Below are 6,000 nucleotides of genomic sequence, written 5' to 3'. Positions count from 1 at the left end.
GGTCCCTTGAACACAAGCACTGTGATACTGCCATAGTTCAAATGATAATCAAAACAACTAGTAAGTGACTGTCAGGTAGCATATACAGTTTGTAAATTCTGGACAAAGGGATGATTTGTGTCATGGGTTGGATGGTTTAAGATTTCATCATGTTGTTCAGAATGGTGTGCGGTTTAGAAATTATTATTTCTGACAATTTCCATTTAATATTTTTGAACTGTGGATAATTATAAATAACAAACTACAGAAAGGAAAATTGCAGATGAGGGGGAAATATTGTACTTGGAGGAGAAGATATTGTAACTATGCATTAAATAAATATTTCTGGAATACACATTATATAATGAACATAGCGCTTACCTCGTAAAGGATACAGTCTTGAGGCATCAGTGCTATGAGGCTCACCTCCGCCATTATTTATCCCCTTAAATAACTGTACTTGTATGAGATATTTTACACGTCCATTGTGTCTCATAATAGCAGAGATCAAACAACATAAAAGTAGTATACTAATTTTTTGAGTCAGATTTTTGACTGCTGTGACCCAAAGACCTAAGAAGAACAATTAGAGGAGGAAAAGTTTACCTTGTGATTTCAGAGATTTTAGTCCATTGATGGCCAACTCCATTCTTTGGAACCAAAGGTGAGGCATAACATCATGGTGGAAGGGTGTGGAAGAGGAAAGTAGCTGGGAACATGGCACCAGGAAGCAGAGTGGGGGAGACAGGCTCCCCAACACAGACAAAATATAAACCCCAAAGGCAAGTCCCTCAGGACCTACCTCCTCCAGCCATACCCTACCTGCTTACAATTACCTCCCAGTTAATCCCTACCAGGGGATTAATGCACAGATCAGGTTAAGGTGCTCATAACCCAACCGTTTCACCTCTAAACTTTGCATTGTCTCACTCATGAGCTTTCGGGGGGCACCTCACATCTAAACCACAAAACTAATATTCTGGATGTGAGGAAACTGAGTTGCACGTGTATTTTTGACCACAGTATAAAAAATAGAAGACACAAATACAAAGAATGATAATTTTCTGTTCTACTTGAAAAGTAATATGTGTGTTTTGTGACAAATAAAAGGTATATAGAAGGAGAAGGAGTAAAAGGTAAAAATTTGGCCCCCACAGCCTCACCATGACCACATTAGGTAAGAAGTGAGCAAGCTTCAGTAGTTCGGCATATATTCTTCCTGACCTGAGAATGTTTAGGCAGCTCAAGTATCAAGCCTAAACACTTATCATTCACAGGCCTAGGACATGGACCCAGGTGCCTTTTCTCCACTCTCCTACCTTAATCCCTTAAGGTCCAATTGCTCTAGTGCCACTTGACCCCCTGCTTTTACCATACTGGGGTCCCTTCCTCCCTAGTAGTCAGTTGGCAAAACCCTGATCATTTTTCAGGGACCAGCAGAGTTGCTCTCATCCTCCCTCCTTTGCCTGGAACTTGTTGCAATTTTATTATGTCATTTCATGATCTCTCTATTTCAAGTGTACTAAACTGTCATTCCCTCCAACTTATGAAATCTTAAATCACATGTTTGTTGCTCATTAATCTTCTTTGTGCCTCACAAGTACATGAAAACGATGAACCAAACAACAACTCATTGTCCAGATCTGAGCTGCCACCGGCGTTTGTAAAGAAGGCTTTATTTTAACCATCATGCCGGTCATTATATTACTGCTTATGACTGCTTTTGTGCTACAGCAGCATCCAAAGAGTTGCTGTGGAAGAGATTATTCAGCTCACAAACCAAATTACTCTCTGGCCCTGTGCAAGAAATAGTTGTTGACCCCTGGTTTAAGTTTGGCACCTATGGGTACCTGATAAATACTTGGTGAAATTTGCTCACGAATATTCTTTAACTGATAGCATACAAAAGTGTGAACTTTAATTTTAATGACCCATTTTTTTTCATCACAATGGTCAAACTCCGCAGGACTGATGTCTGCCGGTATTTTAATGTTTCATTTGATCTCGTGCGGACACTGTTCATATGGGTAGGGGAGGTGAAATACTGTAAAACAGGGTACAGAATCATTTTCACCAGGTCAGCTCACATTGGCACAGAGTGACCTTTGACACCACAAGTAAGTGTTTTAAGGGGAAAAGTTTGATGTGCCATTCTATATAGATGCATCAAAAATACTTTACTGGTTGCTGTTACAACCACCAAAACTATGCTTTGAAAAAAAATGCTTGTGCTGACAGGAAATATTTCCAGAATGAAAATCTTGGTTATGATCATTTGAGTTACAAAAAGCATTTTGTTTATGGCTGATATACAACTTAAAGTTGCTTAAAATCCTCTAGCCTAGATTTAAATGAGAAGAACACTTGCACTTTAAAGATGAAAAAATGACTCATGTAATATTTCATCTGCCATGAAGGGGTTGGAGTTTACATCTTAAAACTTTGCTTTTCAAGTGTAACCTGAAAGACATGTTTAAGAGAAATTCCTTAGCTGCTGAAGAAGATAAATTGCCTGGGCTGAAGACAGTTCTAATGAGATAAGGTTTTATAGTGGAAGGAGTTTGCAATTTGTCTTCAAAAATTTGTAATTGCTGATAATTCTTCCTTAAATATGATCCCACTGGATTATTCATAAAGCATAAAAAGAATAACAGAAAGTTTATCAGTTTGCAAGACACAGCAGTCATGTCAAATTCTACCACTCATGCTTTGTTTTTCTGTACTGACTTTCACAAGTTACAACCATTTATAACCTCGATAAAAAGTAAAGCAGAGATAGTGATATGCATTGTATCTTTTATTAAGGGGATTAGATCAGATAACATATAAAAATGAGCAGGACCAGAACAGGAAACCTGTAAATATTGATGGACTAAATAAGGTGTAATTTAATAATACAGTAGAAACTTTTCACGTTTACATGTTCTTAGATGTAACCCCATGAAATACCAAATACCAAACTGGCTTTGGCTCTTCTGTTCACAATTACCAAAGTTCCAGAAAGTATGAAATCTTTGGCAATCACCTCTTGCCACCAAATGCATCATCAGGTATGGCTTTTTGTAGATACTTAATTAATGGTCATTAGAAAAAGAACTTCCAAATCAAGTTTTGAGGAGAGATGACCACTGAATAAAGGAAAAATCTTCACCAATTTATTCCTCTAAAATTGTTCTTCTAACCTTCAAAAGTTGACCGTTTTTACATTGCATAACTCTAGGAGAAAGGACACCTTCTTTATGACCAACTCTTTGAGTTAGTGAGGTCCTGTGCTCTTCTTTCACCTTTGCACATTTTATATTATTCATTGGTTTCGATAGTACTAACTTGAAAAGTCCTTTGTTTGGTCCCTAATCATTTTGTTTCAAAATGGTGAGTTTGCTGGCCAAGCAGGTTTTCTAGAATTCTCCCTCGGCACCATAAACTAATTAGATATTTTAAATTTAAAATGAGAAATCATTAGAATTGCAATAAGGTAAAATTATGAGTAGATCATATAATACAGGTACCTGAATGTGTCTTGCTTCTGGGAAAGACTCGAACAAATTAAGATTTAAACCTTGACACTAAGGACAAAGTTTAGATCCTAGCACTGTGCTTCTGGTATCTTAATGTCTTTTAAAAAAAAAAAAAAAAAAAAAAGACGGTGGTTGGAAAGGCCATTCATGAAATGAGAAACTTTTCACGTATCTCAGCCAGAGGTCAAACTTGCCAGTGTCTTTAGGTTGTAAATTTGCCATGTTTGGCTAGGTATGAGAAGTAAGTTATAAATCTCTATTGAGTTGAATTGAGTAATTTTAGTAGAAAACACATGAATTTCACAGAGGCGAAACCTAAATTACCTTTCCCACTTAATCAATGTAGACAACCACTTGGAAATGTGGTGATCTTAAAGTTTCTCTTTTTTGTACTCAGTGACAGATTAGTGCCTGAATGATTTTACTTCTTCAAATCTTAAGAATTATTTCACAAAAGCAATCTGTTTTTGTCAAAATAGGGAAAATTTTGTGTTTTTGTGTTTGCCTTTAATTTAAATATTTGTGTAAGGCTTTGTGCTTTTCTTTAAAGTATAATTTAGGCAACTTGGAAGTTAATCCATCAATAGATTTTAAACGAACATGTAATACCTAATATTATGCTAGTTTATGTGATATGTTTATGCAAGCCAAGGCTTTGTTTGGACAAATAAGTTAAACAAACATGAAGAATAGATATAAATAAATTAAAGTGTACCCTGAATCCCTGAATTGTTCTTTGTACTGAAATAATCTCTCTGTAATAACAGTGAATCCTAGTGATTTGGATAATATGAACAAAGATTTCAAAGATGGGCAGGGACTTTTTTTTTCTTTGTTTTGTTTTTTTTTTGTTTGTTTTTTAAGCACATAGGAGTGTGGGTAAGGAGGGCAAATTTTAAGCTAAAGGAACAGTATGACCAAAGGAAGAAAACTGGAGTCAAATTGTAAAGCAGGGAATCGGTAAAAGAAGCTGACCAAGGAAGACGGAACATAATAGTGAGGAACTGGGGAAGATAGCCACACCCTTTTCAAACTGGGAACAGGGAGCCGTTCTCTTTATTAGTCAAGGAATGACATAATAAGTGCGTGTTTCAGAATCATTTCAAAGGAATGACTCAGAGTACACATTCTGTAATCACACCTCCTAAGTTCAAAGCAAACATATTCCTCTTGCTATGTATTTTCTTGCATCTGTAGATTTACCTTCATGTTTACAACATAAAATAGAAATAGAAATGGTTCTTGTCTCCTAGGATTCTAGTGAAGCCCAAATCAGTCAGTGCACTTCATGCAGATAGAGACTGGGTTATAGTTAGCACTCCATAACAGTGTGCTACTTGTTTAATGATAAGTATGGAGGGTGGAAAAGAAGAACCTGGGACAAAATAACAGTTGTGTCCAGGGCAGGAATCACTAGACTTGGGGCTCCTCAAAATCACAGATCTTGTGAAATGCATCCTCATATCCAGTTTCTAGGAGAGTGCCTATGAAAGATATTCAACTCTTTCTGAATATTATTATAAAATAAAGTGAAACAGACATGGATCTATTATAACAATATGGAAAATAATTAAGTTGCATATGGGCAGAGTTTTAAGGGAAGAACTGTACTGTGGGGTAGTCTACAGTCTAAGAGTCATAACTCAATAGTCCTTTAATAATGATTAGGTCCTTGTAATGCTTCTGAGATTTTCTTCCAATTAGGACAGTAACATTTAAAGGATATTGTGAGAATAATGATCCTTTGTATATTTTTGGTAACAGATACTTGTCTCCTTTTTGACCTTTGATTTTTTTTTTTTTTTGTTTTGCATCTTCTTTCTTTTTTTCTAGATTAGTTTAGGAAATGGTTTATCAATTTTATTTATCTTTCCAAAAAAGCTGTTTCATTGAACTTTTGTATTGTTTTCTTAGTTTCTATTTTGTTTATTTCTGTTACTTTTTGTTTTGGACATGAATTGTTTTTGTTTTTCTAGATTCTGAGTTTAACTATATGGTTATTAATTTAAGAAACTATATGGTTATTAATTTAAGATATTTCTATTTTTCATTATAGATGCAGATTGCTATAAACTTGCCTCTTAGTTGCTTTTCCTGTATCTGATTGGCTTTGGCACATTGTGATTCCATTTTTATTTGTTTCAAAGAATTTTTGATGTCACTTTTGATTTCCTAATTGACCCACAGGTTGTTGAAGAGAATGTTATTCAATTTCCAAGTCTTTGTACAATTTCTAAAGGTCTTTCTGTTCTTGATTTCTACTTTTATTTTGTTGTCCTCATAGGCAATAAATAATATGGCTTTTTTTTAAGTTTGCATTAGGATTCACTTTTTTTGACGTTCATGTATTTTATTCTTATTTCTTATTCTAATTAGTTTACATGACATCAGAATACACTTAAATTCATTATACATAAATGGAGCACAACTACTCATTTTTGTGGTTTGTACATGCTGCAAAATCATACCATGTGTGCAATCATACAAGTACTTAGGGTAATGA

This window comes from Sciurus vulgaris (genome assembly GCF_902686455.1).
Source record: "Sciurus vulgaris genome assembly, chromosome: 6".
Taxonomy (NCBI): Eukaryota; Metazoa; Chordata; class Mammalia; order Rodentia; family Sciuridae; genus Sciurus; species Sciurus vulgaris.
This window is presented reverse-complemented; position numbering follows the sequence as displayed.